Genomic DNA, 12,308 nt, shown 5'->3' with positions numbered 1-12,308 from the left:
GCAGACGTATGAACTAGCAACTTCAAAGCAACTTATCAAGAAGACTCACGATGTTTTGAGGAATACAATAATAGACTGCCTCCTTCTTAATCCCTTTCCAACACCAACCAATCACAACTGGTTCACATCACCATCTATAATACAAATTTGAACATCAAGGGCATGTCGAAGGGGTTTCTCACATGCTTCTCCATATTTGTGGAGCCCCCCCTTTCTGTGGAGAATTAGCAGAATCCTAGCCTGAACACTCTTCTTGATGTGCAGTCAAACCTGTTCAGTCAGGCTAAGCATTTAGTGAAAGAGAGAAGCAATTTAAAGTTCATATTTTTGGCACTTTTTAAAGGCATTAACGTTCAAAGTAGCGAGTGATAAGATTTCCAGGTCAGGAGATTTCAGCTGAAAAGTTTGTAGCAAACAGGGTAAAAAACAACACTGGATTGTTTATCCAGTAGAAACTGTAGCTGACTTTAGTGACACAGAATATTGTTTGGATCCTGAATAGCTTGTCATTTTGCTTAAAGCTAAATTCATTCCAAGATCAAATGTTATGCAACAACACTGCTAAAAGCATGAAAAGCACGAACTCTTACTAAATGATGTAATATTATGGACTAAGGCGAGCAACATAAGTTTCCCCCCAGGTCACTGAAAGCCAGACCAAACAGGAAGGTGGCTTGTGCAACATTCAAAACTTTGGCAAGTCTTAAGGAGGCAACAGCAACTGCAGGGCTGCCTTCGTCAAGAGGTCTCTGGACTGGGCATAAAAGACGAGAGACTTCCACAGAAGGCTTTCCTAAGTAACCGTGACAGACCCCAAAGGGAAATTACGGGAGGCTGCATTTGCTGAAGCTCATACTCAGACTTCCAAATACATTTAAGCAGTAAAGTTTAATCAGAGAGCAAGCCTGCTTCTCCTGCTCCTGTCACCATACCTGCAAGAAAGGTAGTTAAAGTGGCAAAGGCAGCACCATCCATTTATCTTGATTACAGATTTTTTACCTGTCAAAGCACAATCAGTACTATTCATAAGAAACAAAGCTTTCACCTTAGATTAAGCCTGAAATACAATAGCAACAGTAGTGTTATGGTTTCACAGGGCTGTTAGCAGCAAAGCACTCCCTAGAGAAAGGACACGGCAAAACGGACACAGAGTCTCAGCTGTGAATCAGGAAGTCCTTGGTTCAAATCTCGCATCTGCCAAGAACTCCCGAGGCAACCTACTAGCATACAGTGCCCCCCTAGAGTAATAATAATTATGAACACTGGTCTACCTTATAGGGCTACTTTAGGGATCACAAGATAATGTGAATGAAGTATTTATAACACTCTATACCACCAAATGGGAATTATTCTTTTAGGAATAATTCAGGAGCTGGCTCTTCTCATTTTCAAATGACCATGCATTGGAGCAGGTAATTAAATAGCACTAATTAAGAAAGTATCCCAAGACAGTTAGAAGATACCTTAAAGCTTTGCATTTTTGAAGCCGCTACCTCCATTGCAACCATTGAACTGGCAATGAGCAACAATGATTAAACACACTAGCATCTTGAAGCTGGCCACGGGAACATGAATCTCTTTCACACAAAAGAACCTGAAAGTAGCATGCCTTCTGCTGTACAGATCAGTGGCACCTTATACCATTTGAGTAAGACAGCACAAGCAAAGTTTTCTTGAAACCTAACAACCAGTTTTTGGATTAAAAAGCCTACTGACAATGCCAGCTCACGTGACTTAACTGTGCCAAGCTAAGAAACATGAAACCTTTTAAAGATTCAGCCTCCTGATACATGTTTAGAAGCATTAAACATATGCTAGAGAATGAATGAAGCCCTGTTGTTATCTGATAAGCCCCAACTGACAAAGAGAACATTTTGCCCCTATGAATACTGCTTTTTGTAGACAGATATTGTTGCATTTGCGGCAATGTTAGTCAGTTTTGGTCCAATAATCTATTAGCTAGGATCCAACATCTCGCCTCTTAAGCACCATTGTTCACGTGGTTGGAAGTTGCCTTTCTTCAATTGTAACCGGCAATACGAAGTTATGGAAAGTCATAGCACCTACTTTACAAATATATATTTAAGATAATATGGACAATGTGATTGCAAAACCTAGCACATCTAGCTATGTTATACAAACACAAAGCTTGGTCACCTGGAGCAAATTGGCCTCTTTTAGTGGATACAAGTTCTCCTTGCCTTAAAACCAATTTATGAAACTAACCTGATATGCAAAGCAACCAAACTTCAGAATTAGAAAATCAGAATTTTATCCTGGATTCTGATTAATCATTCCTAATCAATTGTTCAAACTTTAGCTCCAGAGCAAGACACCCACTTTAATTTATATATCTGAGCTTGACACTAGGACAGTTTGAACCAAGGAAAAAACAGTTTGAACCAAGGAAAAAATGTTGATTTCAATGCTTTAGATAAATGACTCTTAACTAAGAAAATAAATTAGTGACAAGGGATTTCCCCCCCCCCACAGTTTCCACTTTCTCAAGCAGCAGAGTATTTTTTCCCGCCGAAGTAAAAAAAAAAAACCTGACAATATTATGTCTTCCACCTCCCTCATCTTGAAAGGAACATACTAGTCATTTTGTAATATTCAGTTTAACAGGAGATATAATCTGCAAATGGCTGGAAATCAGAGAAACTGAATTCTAGCAGAGTTTCTTGCCAATATAAGTTACTCTCTCCAAAAGCAACTCTAAGTCAGCTTGTATAGTTCAGATTAAAAAGGGTAATGAAATAGCATAGATATGAAGTGGAAGAATGGACATGACCACATCAGACAATAGTCAGAGGATCACATTATTTACTTATACTTATAGCCCTCCCCTCTTGAACTAGTCATCTCAGGGCAGCTCACAACGAGAATAAGCATTGAAACTATAAAACTAATTAAAACTAGCAGCACAAACTCATTCAGTTGGTTTAAATGTATAGTTGTTATTTGACCTCCCTGAAAGGTTTTTATTTGGAGGGGGGGTGGAGGAAAAAACCAAGGCCAGCAGGGGAGGCCCATATGATGTTCAAGTATAGCGTTTTATTGTATTCAAACAGCAAGTAGAAAAGGAGCAAAGCAGATGGAAAGGTTCTGCCTTGTTTCTTTGATGTCAATGCTAGATCTCCATTTCCAGGGAGGCTTTTATGCATTGAAGAGAAATTCAAAGCCACACTCCATCTCCAGCAGTCTGAACTGGTACAATCCATTCTACTACGCAGGAGTCCGCTTACCCCTACAGCACTGTCCACAAAAAGGATGATGTAAACAGAAAGAAAGGAAGGTATTTGAAAACCCATCATTTCCTCCTCCATTCTCGATTACTGCAATACGCCAAGAGACACGGGGAGAAAAATGGTTGGCTGAGTGCATTCAATAAGGACGCTGTCACCAAATTCCATTCCCCAAGGGAAAAATATTTCTAAATCTAGATAGGCCACCAAAAGAGAAGGGGGGGGGGGGAAATGCATGCCTGAAAAAGTGTGCACGGATCAAGGGAAATGCAGTGCTCCACCAATCACTCCAAACCACAGATTCAGTCCCAAGCAGGCACAATAACCCCTGGGTAGGATACAGCTGACAAAGGCTCCCAGCTTTTTCTTTAAAAGTTCGCACATTCCTACTCTAAACCGACAACTCCTCCCTTTCTTTTCTTGCTTCCCTACTCTTCAGCAACCGGTTTCCGAGGTTCCAGGAATGTGTAACTGTCCAACTTCTCTAGTCCCCACCGCCTCCTCCTCCTCCTCCTCCAGCCAGCTGCACTTCTACCTGCCACCCAACAATCCCCAATCCAGAAACATGAGGGTGCCGTTCCCCAGCAGCCAGACATTTCTTTAGGAATCTTCCTCGCGCTCCTCCCAGACACAGCCCAAGTTTCCCTCCACGCCTTTCTCCCTGCAGCCAGTTGTTCCTTAGTTACCACGGCTTACAATAGCGACTCCCGATAAGGCACCGGCTCTCCTCTACCCGCATCATCCCTCCCCAGCCTCGCCGCGACCGCCTTTCCTGAGCCCGCAGCGGCTCTCCCTCCCCGTCGGCCGCCTCCCCATCCCACTCCCCACTTTAAACTCCCTTCTTCGTCGCTGTCCCCTCCCGGCCCCCGTACCCCCGCTCCCCTTCCTCCTCACCTGAAAGGGGGGGCTCCAACCCAGCCGCCTCGCTACAGGGAGGGCCCCCCCGGCCCAGTCACTGGGAGGGGGGTGGGGGGCGCCGGCGGGGGGCTCAATGGCTCCGCGACGGCGGCTCCATCAGCAGCGCCTTCACCTGAGGAGGGACCGAGCCCCCCTCCCCGAACCACTTCCGGTCCCTCTGCTAGGAGACAGGCACTGGGAGAAGAGCGTCGAGAGGGTCGAGCGGTCGGAGAAAGCGCCCAGGGCATCGTTCCGTCAGAGGTGGGAGAGGGCGAGCGCCGAGCGCGTCGAACACCGTCCGAGCGTCTCGCTCCGCGGGGAGAGGGAAAGCGGTTGAGGACCGAGCGCGTCGATTGGGAGCAGCGGGGTAGGGGAGAAGCGGCGACCGCGCGGAGACTTGCGAAGCACAGGAGCCGCCCGAGCGCCTAGCGGGTCGATTGCTCTCTGAAGAAGCGGCGGCGTCTGGAGGCAAGGGAGAGCGAGCCAGCAGACAGGACGGTGGAGCATCGAGAGCATCGACCCCGCCCGCCAGAAAAGGGGCGGGGGCGTCTGGCCGACGCGTATACAATGAATAGTTGGTGGTTTGGGCGAATTGTGACCCCCCCCCCCCGTTCCTAGGGGAATTAATTGGCAAGCGATAATACAGTATTGACAGAGAACTGTTAACCATTCGGCCTTGATCTGTGTTTCCCGTGTTGCTGAACTCCTATGGCAACCCGATCACTGATTCCAATTGGGTCCCCTTGAACAGCCGTGGGATCGAACAGCGTCGGAAACAAAGAATTAGTAACCGCAACTGACATATACTGATCGGGAATAACAATACTGATCGGCTCAGCTCAACAGGCGCTTTAATTGTGTTTGCAAGTGGGGGGAAAGCACAGTTCTAGAACTAAATGCACTCAACAATTACTGGGCCCCGGAACCAACACCCCCACCCCGATATGCCACCAAGTCTACCAGGGGGCAAACTGCCTTGAGTAATCTGTGGAGTTGCAGCCGATATGTTAACAGTTCGGTATTATTAATTATGTTATTGCTGTTATCACTGTTACTGTTTGTTGCTGTAGTTAGCAAACTTCTATTGTAGCCACCTTATGGTGATGTTCTCTGTAAACCGCCCTGAGCTGCAAGGGGAGGGCGGTAGATAAACAATAGAATAAAATACATTCAGACAATCCACCCGGATGTGTTTTTCAAATAAAAAACGTAAGTTCATTCTATACACACACCGAAAGCAATGTTATCAAGACGCAATTTCCACTGGCGTCGACGGAGCATTCTTCCAAGAAAGTAGGTTTAGGCTTTTCGCTTATCACAGCCCGCAGATGCGCCTGCTTACTCGGAAATGAATTCCAGGATATTCGACACGGTTTACACCTACTTAAAAAGCCCGCAGGACTGTAGCTTTAATAACACATAATCGACGTGATGGAAGGGTGGGGAGCTCCAAGCCTCCCACAATGGGGGAGGACCAAGTGGGCTCGCCTCACTAGCAGAGTGTCTTGGGCAGGGGAAAAAAAAACTATGGTGGACCCCTACAATATTATCTTCTTTCACCAACAGCAAGCAAACTTTCCATTTACTGCACTGATACTAACTAGTAACCTTAGCAGAAAGACACTCTTCGAAGTACCTTGAAGTCAGCACTTTAGGAGGGTGTAACTAAGAGCAGGATTGCAAAAACCTTTTAAATTGCAAGGCATTGCACCTGCTCTTACTACTTCCTCTACCTTTGGCTCAGTAATAAGCCAGCTGTCCTGAAGAGCCTTAGCTGAAGGGTGTGGTTTTTTTTACAGCGTAGAGATAAGCAACATCTGGATAAAGAACATCTCAATTAAAGGGATACATCGTTTCTCCCTCCACCCCCACCCCCTCCCCAGCCAGATTGGTAATCCTACTTCAAAAGGCTTGGATTCAAATTCCTCCTTAGCCCTAGACACTGCACAAAATGGAAACAGCTAGGACCTAAGTCACAAGGTATTGCCACAAAGCACTTCACAGGTAGTGCTGTTATTAAACATTGAATGTACACCTCCATTCCTGTCCAGACAATCTTGATTTAGAATTCTCTTTGAAGGAAGCAGCCTTGTAATAGGAACACATTAAATTTCATGGGTTTCACCCCAGGTGCATTAATGTAGTCCTCTCTGGAGTATACAAGCTGATTTTAGCTAATTAAAGCCCTTTATCCTACATGTAAATAGGGCAGCGTCCACGTTTTTAATAATCCAAATTAGGTCTGGCAGCTGAGTCTTCTGTTTGATCTAGATGCAAAACGCACATCAAAACATCACACGCTAATTTGGTCAGCAAGCAAAATGACTGTTGTCCTCAAAATGAGTCATACCACCCCTCTGCTATCTGCAGTGATATTATTGCCTACATGGCATCAAGCACTTGGTTGTTAACCAATAACCATTTGTCCTTTCCCAAAAAATTTAAACATAACAATGGTCCCGAAGAAGGGCTGCTTAGATCTTGTTCAATAGCTCACCACAGTGTTTTAGTCAGCAAAATATTACATTCAAATAGAGAGGAGAACCATGGATGCTGCCCAGAGATCCTTGGAAAAAGGGGAAGATATATTAGAAAAGGCAAAGTCTGGTGTACAAAGAAGACCCTGCAGGGGGCAGCAAGAAGACAATTAAATAGTAAAGGCAGCACCTTCCTCCTAAGTATCATTCTTTGTCTCCAGAGTTCTTCTTTGGGCAATTTCCCTGGTCTTCTTGGCAATGCCACACTTTGTTTTCCCTCTCTCAGGTAAAGCTATAGTTAAACCCATGGACACTTTCATGGTGTTTTGAAATATAGTGGGCACCACCTCCAGATGGCTGCTATGGGGAACATGGTGGTTTACAGCCAGTTGAAAGGCTCATAACCCAGTTCAGTTGTAAATATGACACCATTTGGGTGCTTTCAAAGCATATCCTGCACAGCAGAAGTGGGCAAACGATGCCTTGTGGAAGACGTAATTCTGTTTCAGTTTCAAAAGGAAGGCTTTGTTCCCTGACCAGCCTTTAGGGAAGTGGTTCTCAACCGGGGGGGGGGGGGAGGGTTGGGACATCTTTTGGGGTCAAACGACCCTTTCACAGGGGTCGCAGTAGAGTGAACAGCTTGGGGGCGGGGTTGCCACTGTTGCTGCTCCTCCTTCAGGCGCCCACACGGGTGCCAGCTGCTCCAGCAGTGCCTCCAGCACAACACAGTCTCCCGCCATGCGCTCCAGGTGGTGGGACTAGAGGCAGAACTGAACTGAGAAACCTCGTGGGGGGGGAAAACAATTTATATACAATTCACGCCATTGGTCAGTTTCAGTTTAATTTCTGTGAAAGAACACTTGCATAATGTTATGATTGGGGGGTCACCACAAAATGGGGAACATTGGGAAGGTTGAGAACCACTGTTTTAGGGGAAGGGCCCCTAATCTTTTCAAGCCTGTTGGCACCTTTAGAATTCTGATACGAGTTGGTTGGTTGGTGCCACTGCAAAATACCCACCAAAGGAGTTAGAACCAACCACAAGGAGTGAGGTTAGACGTTACTTGAAGAAACACTATATTTCAGCCAGCTCTCCTTTTTAAATAAACACATTAAAAATCTTTTATTGCATACATGCAGTGAAGATACTTGTGTTGTGATGGCAGCTGTTGCTGAAGTAGTTTTGAAAAACTCGGCACAGTCAATGCTATCTCCAGTAGTCCAGCTGGGCCACACCCACAGGCTGGTGGCCCATTTTAAGAGCTCTGTGTCCAAGCTGAGGTGCCATGGTTGCAAGACGGAGGAATTTGATTTTACATCCTGCTTTTCTCTACCACAGTGGTTGTCAACCTTCCTAATGCCACGACCCTTTAATAGGGTTCCTATAGTGACCCCCAACCATAAAATTATGCAAGTGTTCTTCCACAGAAATTAAACCAAAACTGATCAATGGCATAAAGATCCATTTTTCTAGATAGTATATAAACTGTTTCCCCCCCCCAGGTTTTCTCAATTCAGTTCTGCCTCTTGTCCCATCATGCCAATCTCGCTCTTTTCCGCTGCTCAACAGACAAACGCTCTATCTCGATCTACCCCGCAAGACTGTTGTATAGATGGTGCCCCCCTCCCAGCCAAGCCACTTGCCCTGCCGTGACCCCTATGAAAGGGTCATTTGATCCCCAGGTTGAGAACCACTGCTCTACCAGGAGTCTCAAAGCAGCTTACAATCTCGTTCCTTTCCTCTCCTCACAACAGGCACCCTGTGAGGGAGGTGAGGCTGAGAGAGCCCTCATATTACTGCTTGGTCAGAACAGCGTTATCAGGGCTGTTACTAGCCCAAGGTGACTGAGCTGGCAGTGAGGAAGCAGGGTTAATTTTTAAAAATTGTGAAACATTTACCCAGAGATATGACCATACATCATGTGGTACAATGTTATCGTGAAAATTGGTTTATTATCATGAACACTTGGTTCAAGTAACACAAGCATTTCCTTTGCACTTGGACATCACCAAATAGACCGCATAGAAACCAGATTAATTTTATTTTATGCAGTTGACAATGGTCCAGCAGTCCTTGCTGTCAAAACATATCTGAGTGGTTAACATCGTTGCCATCATGGTCATGTTGACCTGCCCCTCCAATGGCCAATGATGGGCCTGGAGGGGGTGGGAAAGGGAGGGGGCCCAGGTGGGCGTGTACACAGCTAGGCTTCCCAAGCATATTCTGCAGGATCACACCCCTTCTGGGGTTTCTTGAAGCTTGAAGAATGCTTCAGGGGTTTCCCAGCGGTAAAAAAATTGAGAAAGCTACACCAAGCTGACAAAATGGCTCAGTGCTTCACAGGGATTGTCCCAAAGTTCTATTTTTGTCTTACACTTTGCAACAAGCAAGTTCCTCTGGAAGAAATATGACACACTTCAAAGTATGTCAGGACACCTTTTGAAGTGAAAAACAAAGAAAAACGACAAAAGTTAGCGCATCATTTTACTACGAGATGCCATTTAATTTATAAAGTACACCACGGGGCTCTGATGACCAAGGAGACCCCATTTTAGCCTGGTTCATTCATCCTGACCCTCATTTTCATTACCTGAATTGGAATTGGAAAACAGAAAGTACAGAAAAAGGAAAAGAGGAAGCAGTATAGAAAGAAGACTGGGGAGAACTAAAACAAGAGGCATCAATTCTGAACATGATCTAGACCAGTGGTCCCCAACTTTTTTATCACCGGGAACGGGTCAACGCTTGACAATTTTACTGAGGCCCGGGGGGGGGGGGGATAGTCTTTTGCTGAGGGACGTTGCTGCTGCCGCCTGAGCCCCTGCTCCACTTGCTTTCCTGCCAGCACCCCTGACTTCCTGCTGCCTGCTGAGGGGCGATGCCAGCAGCAGCTGCGCAGTGCCACGCCGAGGGGAAGCCCCAGCCATGGCGGCTGCTGGAGAGAACCAAAGATGAGCTGGCGGCAGAGTGGCAGGGCAGCCCCCTGAGGCAGCAGCTGGCGAGGAGGATGAGGAGGAGCCACGGCCCGGTACCAACTGATCAACAGTACTGGTCTTCGGACTGGGGGTTGGGGACCACTGATCTAGACCTCCTATTATGTTGGGTATTGTAACTGCATGTAAGAAGATTTAGGAGGGAAAGGGTTAAGTAAATTCTTTCAGGTATATTTGAAGGTCCCGCCTTTCAGCTAGATGTTGAGCCCCTTTAGCCAGATGTGTTTCATCTTATATCGGACCTATCTTCTATCTCTGACCTGGATGGAGCTTTTTGAAGTTAAGCTGTTTGCAATAAGCTAAATGTACCTACATAAATATATCACGTAAGATGTGCTTCTATTTTTGTAAATATAAATTTATTTATCTTGTTCCCATTGGAGTCAGATCATCATTGTAACATGTTTGAACAGCATTTCCCCATTTAATGGGAAACATGGAGGACAGGGGAGGGGGGGTTTACTGTGCAAAGCTTCAGAGCTTCCAGGTCAAATGTTTTGTTGTTTTTAACATTTAACCCAATGTATTATTTAAAAGCTACTAGAAAAATAGATTCTTGCTCTAAGGCAGAGGTGGCCAAACTGTGGCTCTCCAGATGCCCCAGTTAATTGCAGCCCATGGACATCTGGAGAGCCCCAGTTGGCCACTGGTGTTTGGTAACAGCTGTAATATTTGCATCACAATAGGTTTCCTGTAACTAGTGAGTACCCAGCTTGCTGCTGGGGGGTAAATGGTCATGACTGGGGAAGGCACTGGCAAACCACCCCGTATTGAGTCTGCCATGAAAACGCTAGAGGGCGTCACCCCAAGGGTCAGACATGACTCGGTGCTTGCACAGGGGATACCTTTACCTTTACCTAACTAGTGATTAAAGGCAATTCCTCTCATGCAACACAGATATTTTAAATCTAATTAGGCTAATAAATTCCCTCTCTTAACAGCTTCTGAAGTGAGCAAGACTTTTCCAGAACATATACCTTCACACGCTCTGGATACACCCAAACTTAATTCTGGATGGATCACAAATATAAGTATAACCAAGTTCATTGACTCCCTCTCTCTCTTTCTTTGCAGAAAAATCCGTTCTGAATAAGTGTGGGGCATTATATCCCCAAATCAGCGGCTTTAAAAATGATTTCCCACAGAGCCAAGGTTTGCAGAACTGTGAATAGTAATCATGGCTGGCTCCCATTACACAACTGTGCTCATCTGCACAGGAACTAGTCCAAAGCTATCAGATCTAGAGGGAACAGAGAGGGCGTGGCTACTCCCCTACTACAGGCTAGTTTAGAACTACTGGGTCACAGCCCACCATCAGAAAGGGGTGTGTGCAGAGACCACCAATCGGTTGAAAAGTCTGGACAGTCAAAATAATGAACAGAAATTGAAATCAACAACCTCAGGCGCACTTGACTCTGGACCAGAAAGATTGGCAGCCAACCCTAGAGCTAGTGCAAAATCTAGAGTCAAAAGATCATCACAAAGAAAACGCTGCCCACAGCATCAGTCGGAAGCCCAGCAGGTATCTCCCTTGGCACCTCCTTCCTTTGCTGCATTCAGCATATCTTATCTTTGAAAAACGGCTACCTTTGCCTGTAACATTACAAGCCTGTGTTCTGGCATCTGTCCAGCCTTGTTTGATTCATGGCACAGTTTCAACAGAGTGCTAGACTTCCCATTGTCAAAACACTAACTAGAGGTGTCGAAAAACACATTAAGGGTTAATGGGTCTCATATTTAGTAGCAAATAAGCAAGCCGAAATGAATTCAACTTGATTGGTTTTAAACTGTCTTTTCCATTGGTGTGGTGCTAGTGCATAGTGGTCTCGTTTCTCTGTAAATGAATCATTGTGAAATTTTGAAGTGTGTGTGTGTGTGAGTGAGTGTGTGTGAGTACATGCGTGTGAGGTGGGGGGAGCTATGTACATATCTCCCACCATACCCTGGAATAAATTAAAAAATAATAGATCAAAGCTCTCCCACACCCAAATTTCAAATCTTGGCAAAGGTTGTAAGAAAACTACTTATAAGCACAGGAGTGTGGGGTAGGATTACATTGCAGATCCAGAATATCCAGTCTCTAAACTCTCAATCTTTACATCACTCTATGTTTGGGGGCACAGCGGGAAGAGACACCTAGCCCTTCCGCAGCACAACTCTCCCTTCCAACCCCACAGTGATAGCTGCCCCAAAGGGATACTGTGCCATTGATGGAATAGGGGGTGAACTTTTCACTTTTGCTATGCTATGAAATGCTAAGATTTCTAAAGTGCCCGTTCTACGTTTAAACATTGTATGTGACCATGCAAAGTTCTGTAATGTTTTGTCTCTGTAACTTAGCTTCTGGAACAATGTCTTAATCAGAAGGCCTTGTGAGAAGGATATACTTGACCATCTCTTGAAATGCTGCCAATATGGCTAATGTTGAAGTACCGGGCTGGCTTATTTCCAAAGCCAGTGGAACTAACTAGAATTGTTGATATTAAACCATTGGAGTCGGGAGGAGGGCTGGGAGGAACAGACATAACCTTTTAGGGAGCTTTCCGGTGACATAGAAAAATGGTTAAGGGTGGTCCCAGGGGGATGTGCAAAGGGTGGAGACCTTAGGTCAGGGGTAGTCAAACTGTGGCCCTCCAGATGTCCATGGACTACAATTCCCATGAGCCCTTGCCAGCCTTTGCTGGCAGCTCATGGG

At 45.5% G+C, this 12,308-nt stretch overlaps 1 protein-coding gene across 9 annotated transcripts in view; it reads right to left on the bottom strand.

The window, feature by feature from the left end:
- IKZF4 (IKAROS family zinc finger 4) overlaps positions 1–4,769 on the bottom strand; it is a 76,334-nt gene extending 71,565 nt beyond the window's left edge. For 7 of the 9 annotated variants that reach the window (XM_077328837.1, XM_077328836.1, XM_077328840.1 and 4 more), the window contains exon 1: positions 4,140–4,769. The gene's annotated coding sequence lies outside the window, so the exon portion shown is untranslated. Of the gene's footprint in view, positions 1–3,245; positions 3,261–4,139 lie in introns of those variants that run through there. The other 2 variants (XM_077328833.1, XM_077328835.1) reach the window with 1 other exon arrangement.
- Between the last annotated feature and the right edge of the window lie 7,539 nt (positions 4,770–12,308).

Source organism: Paroedura picta, chromosome 3, assembly GCF_049243985.1.
Source record: "Paroedura picta isolate Pp20150507F chromosome 3, Ppicta_v3.0, whole genome shotgun sequence".
Lineage (NCBI taxonomy): Eukaryota > Metazoa > Chordata > Lepidosauria > Squamata > Gekkonidae > Paroedura > Paroedura picta.
This window is presented reverse-complemented; position numbering and strand designations above follow the sequence as displayed.